The sequence below is a fragment of the Puma concolor genome, chromosome B1 (assembly GCF_028749965.1).
Source record: "Puma concolor isolate L17-30 chromosome B1, mPumCon1.1.hap2, whole genome shotgun sequence".
In the NCBI taxonomy this organism is placed as follows: domain Eukaryota; kingdom Metazoa; phylum Chordata; class Mammalia; order Carnivora; family Felidae; genus Puma; species Puma concolor.
In genome coordinates this window covers 82,902,374-82,914,487 of record NC_141670.1, presented here as the reverse complement: position 1 = coordinate 82,914,487, position 12,114 = coordinate 82,902,374, and the positions used below count along the sequence as shown (strand labels likewise).

The window sequence follows — 12,114 nt, the reverse complement described above, 5'->3', positions numbered from 1 at the left end:
CCACTGGATTTCTTTGAAAATGATGTAGGTAGATGTATTTCTGGTTGGCGTGTTTAGTCCGATAGAGGTTTGAAAATGATATTCATGTGTCTCTCTCCTTGCATGTGAAAATAATCACAATTTCTCAGGGAAGAATCTCCTGCTGGGCTACCAACTGCTGGGCTCATCCTCTCATACAACCAAATACCTTATTTTCAGCCTGAGACTCAAGGATGCTTTCTTTAGACAAATCAACATTGGCTACATATATGGAAATTCTCCTCCCCAGGGTTACCCAGTGCAAGTGAAACACTGGAATTCCGTGACACCTGCAAACTATTTCTCCCCTTCTGACTGAATTTGGCACAGAGAAGCATGGAGTCAGAACTAGAAAGCCAGGGACCCGCACACCAAATGAATGCTATTTCATGATGTCTTCGATGTTGTTGTTTTCCTTTTAAACAAAACTGAAAAAACACCAAGATGAGTTTTGCACATGCTAAAATATAAAAGAGAGGACATTATTTCTTGCTTTCCAATATATGTGAAACACATTTTTAAATGGGACAAACAACCTGGAAATGTATTATATTCACAAATGGCATCTGAATGAAACAATTCCTTCTGTGACTATGAAAGAAGAGACACTCCATCTATTGAAAGAGGGCTGCCAGAAATGGATATTAAAAGCCCAAAAGCTTTCTGAGTTTAAGTAAAAACCACCACCACCACCAACAACAAAAAAAAAAAAATCAGTCTCCTACAAATCCTGTCCTGAAATCAAGAGATAAAAATCATCCTGCTTTAGTATGCAGATCTTTCCAACTAACCATATGAATAATCCAGCCTAAGAAAAGCCACTATTATCCAGCATAGAATCTCTTATACAATATGAAGCTTTCTCAGGCTCTCAGAGAAGTTCCAAGATTGCATTTTCATGACGAATGATGGTTATGACTAACTAAAATTCTACCACAAAATTTAAAGTTGACAGTAGACTAGAAATCTATTCAGTCGGCAAGCACGCAGTAACTACGAGCCAGCTGGAAAAGACACACCCAATTAAAATCTATATCTGTCCCATCATCTACTCAGGACACATTTATTAAAGGCCTACCACATACTCAGCATCATGCTGGGAGCTGGGGTGTGAGCAAGATAGACACAGTGCTCTTCTCATGTAGAGGACAAATGGTCTCGCTTTAATACCAGGCTTGCCAAACTGTAAGTGGTAGTGACATCTCAAATTGACGAAGGTGCTATTATCATTGGTGTCATAACTCTTGTTCCAGTTCTCTCAAGGCCAAATTATTGATGGGGTTGCAAAGAACAAATATGCTTAAAACAATTTTATGAGTAAAAAAAAAATGTATATAGAGTTTGCTATGGACTGAATGTTTGTGTCCCCCCTCCCTCTCCAATTCACATTGAAACTCTATTTCCCAATGTTGTGGTATTAGGAGGTGGGGCCTTGTGGGGGGGCGGTTAGGGTTAGATGAGGTCATGAAGGCTAAGTCCCTGTGAATGCAATTAGCACCCTTTTAAGAGTCATGAGAGATTCATTCCTCTCCCTGCTTTCCACCATGTGAGCATACAAGGAGAAGTCAGCAGTCTGCAGCCCAAAAGAGGTTCTCATCAGAACGCTTCAATTCTGCCACCCTGTCTATTAAAATTTAGTGTGAACTCTTTGTTTTGTTTTTATTGCTGCTGTTGTTGTTGTGTTCTCTGTCTCCCCTCTTTGTAGATCCAATCATGAGTGGACTGGAATAGGATTAAAGTTACCACAGAACACTCACTCTCATTTAAAGCCTTTGGCACTGAGCTGATCCAGACAGACATCACCGTTGTCCTCACTATCATCATCATCACTGTCATCGTCATCATCAAAAGGCCTGCAATGCCTACCCTACAAATCCTTTGTATTATATCCATACAACGTGTGGGTATTGCCCAAATGGCACTAGAGACTTGGTCAGAGAACATAGTCAATATATATCTGCATATATGGAATAACTAATGGATTAGGTATTTTAGAAACTGCAGCCCGGCTGGCAAATGCAGATGGGCTGGAGTTGTATAAAAGTGTAATAAAAATCTAATAAAACATGTGAGCAAACTCACACATCTGTGGACAGACGGGAGGCATTATGTAATACAGGTCATTGCCACAGCAACCTCTCACCTCCCCCCAGCTACTGCTGCTCGGCCAAGGTTGAGTGTAAAGGACCTCTGTGAGTTTTCCTCTCCTGTCAGCATTCAGAGAAATCATTTTTAATGTCTCTAAAATGCGCGATTAAAATAGAATGTATTTGACCCACACCCAAGAAAATGATGCACAAAATACCTCAAAGCTTTGACCTAGGACCCTAGGTCTCACTGCTTATATTTGTTTGTTTTTTGAAAACATAATATTTCCACGAACACCCTTTGCTACTTGCCAGAAGTTTTACTCTCTGATCAGTGTACTAGATGGTAATGTTTGAGGTGGGCTCTTCGATGTAGCTTTGGGGAATAATTTCAGAAGTAGTCAAATAATCAGCTATACAAACTGCAAAACACAATGAGAGATAGGCTTGAAATTTGTAAGAGGCTATGTTCACCAGACTATGTGAATATGAAATTAATACTCAGAAATCCTCATTTGAAAGAGAATTTAATACATGTGTGAGTGTGTATAAATTTTATTGAATTCCAGAATAACATTAGAATTTTCTCTTTCCATCTATTGACAAATCTTCAACTTGATATTCCAGAATGACTTCTTTCTTCGTTGGATGTGAATTATATCTTCTATGATATTAAATATTTAAGGGGCATTAATCTGGAAGGTGAGGTTAGGGGGAAGTGTACCATCTGAGTGAGGAGCTGTCAGAAAGAACTTAGGGAAGTGTGTCTTAGAGACAGGACATTACAACTTTTGGATCAGCTATATCTGGATTCGGCTCTATCACTTTTTTGGCCATGTGACCTAAGATACATTCTTCCATCTTTATTACTCAACTTCTTCATCTGTAAAATGAAGATAGTAATCGTACCTATCTCCTAAAATAGGCGTCGGTTTTAAATGATTAAGTGTCTATATAAAGCACTTAGAACTGTGCCTAGTACATAGTAAGTACTCAATAAATGTTAGTAATGATTATCATTGTATTTTAGGTGAAGGTGCAAAATACGAACAAAAATTCAACCAAAAAATTATTTTTCAATTATCAGAATCCTGAGTCCAAGCAGCAATGCCAATGAAAATCAATGACCTCAAAGTGTTTAGTAAATGTGCCATGAGTCAGTTCTTAAAAATTTTCATTAGAAGCTGGATCACTTATCACATACTTATTGTTAGCTCTCTTAGCCTCTTTTGGCCCCTCAGTGCCAAAGAACTGCTAAAATGAGAACTACCACTGAGAAAATGGTATGTGTCTAGCCTTCCAGTAAAAAATCCTGAGAACAAGAACTGCAAAGTGGAGCTTAACTACTGAATTCATAGGTGTGAAAAATGATTTTTCCCAGATCAGGTTACACAGCATTTCATAGACAGAATTAGAACTTTGTATTATAATTCATAGAATATTTTCTTAAAGAACTTTCTTATAAATACAAATTTATAGAGGATATTAAAATGAATACTAGTATACCCGTCTCACCAAACTTAAAAACCATAAAGCATTCCCAGTACACTGGAGGCTGGCATGCCCAGCAACTGTTATGCAGAAGGCACTGTTCTTCCTAGAGTGAAATATGAATGATTCCCACGGAGGTGGACACATTGTACTCTAAGTGAAGCGTGTCCCCTGGCATTGAACTGTGCAGCAACGAACCTGGACACAATCCCGTAACTCTAGTAATTACTACTTCCATGTATCATTCCCAAGCCACCAGCCCAAATTTGGTGATTATTCCCATATTAAACTTTATTTATTTTGAGAGAGAGAGTGGAGGAGGGACAGAGAGATAGTCAGGAAGATAGGATTGCAAGCAGCCTCCCTGACCCAGGGCTTGGGCCCACGAACAGTGAGACCATGACCTGAGTTGGATGCTTAACCCATTGAGCCACTTAGGGGCCCCTCCTGTTTTGATACTTTTATTACATATATATCTATTTGTATAGGTTTCCTGTGCTTTGGACTTTACATGAACACTATCGTTCTCATGAATCATTCTGTAACTTGCTTCTTATAAACTCAACATTATAGGGCACCTGGGTGCCTCAATCAGTTAAGTGTCCAACTTTGGCTCAGGTCATGATCTCACGGTTGGTGGGTTCAAGCGCCACATAGGCATCTGTGAGGACAGCACGGAGCCTGCCTGGGATTCTCTCTCTCCTATTCTCTCTGACCCTCCCCCCCACCTCTCAAAATAAATAAACAAAAACTTTAAAAAAATAAAATAAACTCAACATTATACTTGTAGGAGATATTCCTATTGAATCCGGTAGCTTCATTCATTTTAACTTTGAATAGCATTTTATTATATGAATAATCAATTTATTTATCCATTTTTCTTTTCTTAAACTGTTTATTTATTTTCGAGAGAGAGAGAGAGAGAGAGACAGCATGAGCAGGGGAGAGGCAGAGAGAGAGAGAGGGAGTCACAGAATCTGAAGCAGGCTTCAGGCTCTGAGCTGTCAGGACAGAGCCCGATGCGGGGCTAGAACTCACCAACCTCGAGATTATGACCTAAGCCGAAGTCGGTCGCCCAACTGACTGAACAACCCAGAAGCCCGTATCCATTCTCCTTTTGACAAACAGAGTTGTTTGGTTTTTTTCCTCCACCTTTTTTTTTTATTTTGGATGAGAACATTGTAAGTATTCAATAAATGTTAGCTATTATTACATGTCTTGTTTTTCATTCAGTACACCAGTGAGCAATATCTACCCAATGTTCCTTTTTGTGTCTCCTTCTGTAAATCAGTATCTAGCTAGAAGCTACATTTATCAGCCTTCCTTATAGCAAGAGATCCACATATGATTTAGGTTTGGCTAGTCAAAGGCAGTCATGAATGGTTTCCAGCATGGAAGTGAGATAGACACTAAATGCCTGTCATTTATGCTGCTGCTGTTCACTCGCATGGTCATAGAGGTATTGGATTTTTATAGACAGAGATGGCAGGGGTCCTAGTGTATAGTCGTTTTGTGAGGTTTCAGAGACAGGGCACAGTGCATCCATTCTGTCAGTGTGAATCATTACAGACCTGCTGTGGGTCTGGAACTGGCAGCAAGGGATTCCTGATGACACGATAGTTTCCTGTTTGTGGCAGTTTCCTGCTCAAAGTAGTGGGTGGTTTGGTTCTATGGCTGGCAGCTTCCTGATCATAAAAGAGCTGGCCTCAGTAATCTGTTCTGTAGTGAGACTTTGGACGTCATACCCGAAAGCTCAACCAAGAGTCTCTTCATCTTACTAATAATGTCATTCATTACCCTATCATTAGAGATGGATTTACCGTGAAGCTTAAGCTTCAGAGATCCTCACTGCACAGGGGCCCTTGGCTGGTAGGTGTTTTTATAAAAATTGCAAAAGTAAGATACTTTAACTACTCTAAATTAAGGCTATTATCTCTTCCCTCTCAAACTTCCCCTCAGTTACATTTGTTTCTAGAGCTGATGGAATGGCCTTAGGCATTTTTGAGATCCAATTAAGAAGAAATTGAGGTGGGCATATATTTAGATTGGGTTAAAAGACATACCTTTGTAACAGGAGGGGACAGATCCGGAGATCATACTGAGGTCTGGAAGTGTCCTACTGATCTTATTATCACCATAATAAGAGTGAGTAGCAAAGGAGTAAGTTTAAAACCGACAGAGCCAGAAGCTAATTTGTAGCAGACTTCCAAATACTATAGTTTATACAGGAAAGAGATTTGACAGTGGTTTTCCCAGTTGTGACAATAATTCTAAAAACATATGGCATTATCAATAATGAGTTGTAAGGATGAAAGAAATTTTCTTTTTTATTTTTTCTTTTTTTTTTTTTTAATAAGCAAGATCATTTTTTTTTTAATTTTTTTTTTCAACGTTTATTTTATTTTTGGGACAGAGAGAGACAGAGCATGAACGGGGGAGGGGCAGAGAGAGAGGGAGACACAGAATCGGAAACAGGCTCCAGGCTCTGAGCCATCAGCCCAGAGCCTGACGCGGGGCTCCAACTCACGGACCGCGAGATCGTGACCTGGCTGAAGTCGGACGCTTAACCGACTGCGCCACCCAGGCGCCCCGAAATTTTCTTTTTTAAAAAAATTTTAATGTTTATTTATTTTTGAGAGAAAGAGTCAGAGTGTGAGTGGGGGAGGGGCAGAGAGAGAGGGTGACACAGAATCTGAAACAGGCTCTAGGCTTTAAGCTGTCAGCACAGAGCCCAACACAGGGCTCAAACCCACGAACCGTGAGATCATGACCTGAGCTGAAGTCGGACACTTAACTGACTGAGCCACCCAGGCACCCCAATGAAAGAAATTTTCTAAATTATCGATAATAAAACAAAATTACAGTTACAACAAAGGAAGGACTAAGTTATCTTCTTATTCTCTATATAAAAATGACACTACAAAATTATTATTAAATAAAGAGGCAATCAAGGCATGTATAAGGCAAAAAAATGTAGAAAAAATACATTAAGTATTTGATTGATAAAAATATTATACTACTTTACTGGATTTTGTGATCTTTGTGGTAAATGTCAGCTTTTACAATTTTACAATTCATAATTTGTTGCAATTTCTTTTCTCATTATGAATAAATTTTGAATTTCATACCAAATCTTGTATTTGTGATGCTGTATTTTTTTTGTCCTAAAAAAGCTGCCAAGTTTTGTATGAAACTCATGTCCCCCAAACAACTAGATTCTTCTCTCTCAGTAATAAATCAGTTGCTTAAATTAGTTACAGTGGATTCTGTCCTCTGCAATAGAATTCTGAAAGATTAGGTAATTAGTATCAGGTATGGCAGCACACAACAGAATTTCTAAGAAATGGACTGCTGGAGTTGGTTATCTCACCTGCATGGCTTTGAAAGCTATGATAATCCCCTTGGCAATAGATGATAAATTAGGCTTGCCGAGAATGAAATACCTATTAAAGGGAAGGCTTGGCAGGACAGGTGGCTGCTGCACAGCCCCTTAGGTGAGAATGAGGAATAAACAAAATGTGGGGTGGGTTGACTAATTCTAACTGCATTCAAGAGTTAAGGAGGAAGCGGAGGAGGAGAAGGACAAGCTCCATATTTTAAATTCTTAACTCAGTGCACCAAGGATCAGAGAACTCTTACAAGGGCCCTAAAAAAATGGTTCTCCAACTGCGACATGGATAAGCATCCCTGAAAGGCTTGTTGAAGTACAGACTGCTGGATCCCAAACCCTTAGAGTTTCTGATTCAGTTGATTTAAGGCAGAGCCCGAGGATGCCCGTTTTTGACAAGTTTTAAAGTGATGATAATACTTTTGGTCCAGGAACCAGTTTGAGAACAACTGCCTTAAATGAACGCCTTACCTCTTGCACCTGCAGGACAGATGTAACTAAAAATCAGATGAGACGGGTTGCTAAAATACAACTTAGGTTAAATTCAGCCTCATTTGGCCTCTTATATAAAAACACATTAATTAGGAAACAGTGGTACACGGTGAATTGGAATGGAACATTTGAATGGATTTAGATGTCTGAGTATCTGAACATACAAGCCCCACTGAACTTTCCAGTCTAGCAAGTTACCCCCCCCCCCCCGCCTCTGTCAGATAAATCTGCCATGCTTAAAGACCAAATGTGACTGCATCTACCATAATTACCTTGCAAGAAATGCTAATTCTTCTTATGGTCCACCCTTCTAGTCCTTATTCACTCCAGTCAAAGAGTCACATCCTATGTATGTACAAAGTATGACTAAGGAAGAGAAACCTTAGATAACAAAATAGTGTCGAGATTTTGTTAAATTGTATTAATAAAAGTCTAGAGAATTGTGGGAATGAATTCTGAGAATGATCATTCAAGCTAAATTTATCAACAGGGATGTATTTACTAGAGAATCTGGATTCAGTATTCCAGTTCACAGTTGGGAGTAACCTAAAGTGTTTGCTCAATTGTTTAACTGAACCTGAACTCAATGATAGCCTTAACTAAAGTATTGGTAGCCTAACTAAAGTTAGGCACTAAGAATTCCTTGATGCAAGGCAGAGACTTTGGAGAAAGGAAAGTTGGGGAAAATTTAACATGCATGACTAACTTACCCACACATTAGCTGTGAGCCTTGAAAGGATTCAGAGGACCCTCTCTTTACCAAAACATTGAAGATCACTGTAGTGTCATTCTTTTGCAGACGAGAGATCAAGGTAGTAGATGTTTCCCTAGAAATAGAATCGTGAGTTAAATAAGGATAAGGCCATCTCAGAGTAGCAGAAACCATGTGGCAGTAAGTAATGATCTGAGATTAAAGAATAGATCTATTCAATAGAAAGCAGGGCTCCAGTGACAGTCAGAATGGTTTTATCTATTCTATGTATCTCCCACGAAAACAAAAACCAAAACAAAAAAACTTTTTTGGCTGATAAACGGAGGCTTCACCTAAGTGAAAATTATAGAAAATCAATGTTTCTAACCCAGTTCCCAGATCTAAGCACAAGAACCCCATGACTGAAGAAACCAAGAATACCTAAGGAAGAAATCCAAGACGGTGCCCCAAGTCCATCCTATAAATATTGAACCTAGCCTTTCTGTTGACATTTACTGGGATAATTGTACTGGAAATTGTACTGGAAAAAAGGGAACTACTCATATCTTAAGGAATTATTGCATGCTGGCTCTGCGTAAATGCTATTTTCTGGGGCCCTATACTGCCACTGTGGTCAACTATTAAGAAGGGGACTTATTAGCGTCAAGTGATAAATGGAATTTTGATTCAAGTCCATCTCACAATGGACCCAGCATGTTCTTGAAGACATCCTATAGTTATTTTCCTATTCCTGTAGGCAGACTTAAAAAAAAATGACAATACTGGGTGCCTGGCTGGCTCAGTCAGAAGAGCATATGACTCTTGATCTTAGAGTTGTGAGTTCAAGCCCCACTTTGGGTGTAGAGATTACTTAAATAAATAAAACTTAAAAAGAAAAAGAAAAAGAATAAAATGACAACCAGAAGAACTCTCACAATAGCTTCCTGACCTGTGTGATGTATTATATATGTAGGAAAGTCAAGCGAAGCTTCTGGAATTACTGCTCCTTTCCACAATAGGAAACAAAAGATAATACCAAATCTCTAAGAGGAATCACAGAAATTAATGCTACCATCAAAGATTTGAAAGATATAAGAATGGTGATTCTTATCACATCCCCCTTTATCTCTCTTATTTAGGTTGTGCAAAAGACATTCTTAAAAAAATAATAGTGGATTATCCAAAACTGGCTTAGTCTGCTTGAGCTGCTATATCAAAATACTATAGACTGGATGGCTTAACAATAGACATTTATTTCTCACAGTTCTGGAGGTTGGGAATTCCAAGATCAAGGTGACCATGGATTCAGGGTCTGGTGAGAGCCCTCTTCCTGGTTTATCGAGGGCTGCCTTGTTGCTGGATCCTCACATTAGGGGAGAGGCCCCTAGTCTCCTCCTCTTCTTACAAGGGCACTGATCCCATTATGGGGCTCTACCTTCACGACCTCATCTAAACCTAATTAACTCCCCAAAGACCCACTTCTTAATACCATCACATCGGGGGTTAGTGTTTCCACACATAAATATTGGGGGGTTACATTCAGTTCATAAGGCAAGCTTAATTTAGAAATGACTCTGATAAACACCTGATTAGCAGCTATAGATCTAGCAACTCTTTATCCCTATCCCAGTAAACAGAAAACAACAGAAGCCCTTCAATTGCACATGGCAGGGATAGGCATGTACCATTACCATCTTGCCTCAAGGCTAATTAACTCTCCAGGTCTAGTCACAGAATCCTTTATCATCTTACCTCCCACCAGCAGGAGGTCATGCTGGTGATTACATGGATGACATCAGACTGATAAGACCTGATGAACAAGGGATGACAGTTACCCTGAATATCTTCGTAAGACAGATGTATGCTAGAAGATAAGATGTACATAGAAGATAAACCTCATAAAAATTCAAAGTTCTGACAACTTAGTTCATATGTCACTGGATGTCAAGATAGAATTGTAACTGAAATAAAGAAGGAATGAATAATCCCCAGAATTACATGCAAAGATTGATGGGACTTTAGTTTTCTCCCATTAGGGGAAGATGAGTGAGTTTTATTTGTATGAGTGATAGAAAAAATGAGTTAAGCTTTTGTTTTCTGTTGTTTGGAAATCTAGGTCAAGGCAGAAGGGCATTTTTGTGTGTTGAATAACCACAGAGGTGCAATGTAGTATATTGCAGATTGAGATTCACACAGGCAGACACTAGACAGATAAAAACAATTCCCCTTCTCCTCTACAACTAGGTTCGGGAAGTGATTTCTATTCTGCCAATCAGATGAACTCTAGATTTGGGAGGGAGAAGTGAGGCACAGCCCGCATTTCTGCTGTGTCTGTCCTCTCTACTGGCAAGCGTGATCACGGACTATGTGTTGGCCGAGTCCCAGTGGCTAGTCATGAGCTTTGTAGGTGTCAAGAGCCAGAGCAAGTTATCTGTCTTGGTGATGTGGATCATCACAGGCATGGCATTGATCTGAACCCAGTAGTAACAGCAGCAGCTTTCTGATTATGACAGTTACCTCCTGTGACAACTTACTGACCCTGATAGCAGCAATCTGGTTTTGGAACCAGCAGCTTCCTGATCACAGAGGAGCAGCAGCTCCTTTGTTGACCAGGTTGTGATCTTGGGGAGTCATTCCTGAAACCACAACCTAGAGTTTTCAGCCATTTCAATAATTATAAAGCCATTAATCTACTTCTAATAAATGCCATCTTACTTAATTAGCTAGAACAGACTCTGTACCTCGAAGATAAACCCAGACTGATACAGAGCATATATGTGAAAGTTACCCAGGAGTGTAATTTTTGGGTCATGATATACATACATTTTTAGATTTACTAAATATTGCCTAAATAGTCTACAAATTTCTGTGCCAATTTACATTCCCATAAAAAATTCCACCAAAATTTGGGATTGTGACATTTTTAATTTTTGCCATATGGATGGGTACAAAAAAGGGATCTTAGTTCAATTTGCAATTCCCCAATTAAAGATTTTTCATACATTGATTGGTAATTCAGTTTTCTCTTTTAATGAATTGTCTGGTAGGTAATATGGTTTGTTCATTTTTCTGTTAACTTGCTTATCTCTATTGATTTATGAATTCTTCATATAGGACGTGCACTGTATCATTGCAATTGCAACTATCTTCTAGCTAGTGGCATGTCTTTTCATTTTACTAATGTTATTTTTGCCATACAAAAAATTTTCACATTAATGTATTAAATACATCGATTTTTCCTTTCATTGTCCATGCTTTCTCTGCCTTATATGACATAAAGATATTTTCTTATGTCTTCTTTTAGGTTTTGAACTTTTTCATTTTTACGTCTGTAATAAAACTGGAATTTATCTTTTTAGCTATGAGACAGAAGTCTGATTTTATGTTTTACATATGGATAACCAATTATTTCAGAACTGTTAAGTGGTTCATCCTTACCCCACTACTTGTAATGCTACCTCTGTCCTATCCCAAGGTTCTACATATGCACATGTCTTTTTCTGGGTCCTTTAGTTAGTTTCATTGCTTATTTTTCTAAACTTGCAGCAGTACCACATTGACTTAATTTTTATAAGCCTTGACATCTGGTAGGGTAAGTCTCACAGCATTGTTAAAAATTGTTTTAGCTATTCTGGGAAGGCAAGAAGCTATAGTATAGTTATGGACTACAAGAAATGAAGTCAGCCAATACAGAAAGATTAGGGTATATCATGTGGCTCACATTTTTAAACAGATAAAATACTGCATTCTGGACTCTATTAACATGTTTTTCCTGAGCTGAATTTATTATTTTAAGTTTTTGACCTTCAACTGCAATAACCTTCTGTTCACACTGGTTAACAAAGCAATAATTACACATAATTCATCAAGTAGATCAGTGGATCCTAGAACCCATTTTTTAAACTTGTGTTTTAATGACCATAATATTCAGCCACAGATAAGAAACT

The 12,114-nt window shown here is 38.6% G+C and overlaps 1 long non-coding RNA gene across 1 annotated transcript in view; it reads right to left on the bottom strand.

Moving 5' to 3' along the window:
* The window catches only part of LOC147581727 (uncharacterized), a 100,663-nt gene that overhangs the window by 43,879 nt on the left and 44,670 nt on the right, over positions 1-12,114 (bottom strand). The window contains exon 2 of the long non-coding RNA XR_015250194.1: positions 8,187-8,303. This is a non-coding gene — a long non-coding RNA (uncharacterized LOC147581727). The remainder of the gene's footprint in view (positions 1-8,186; positions 8,304-12,114) is intronic.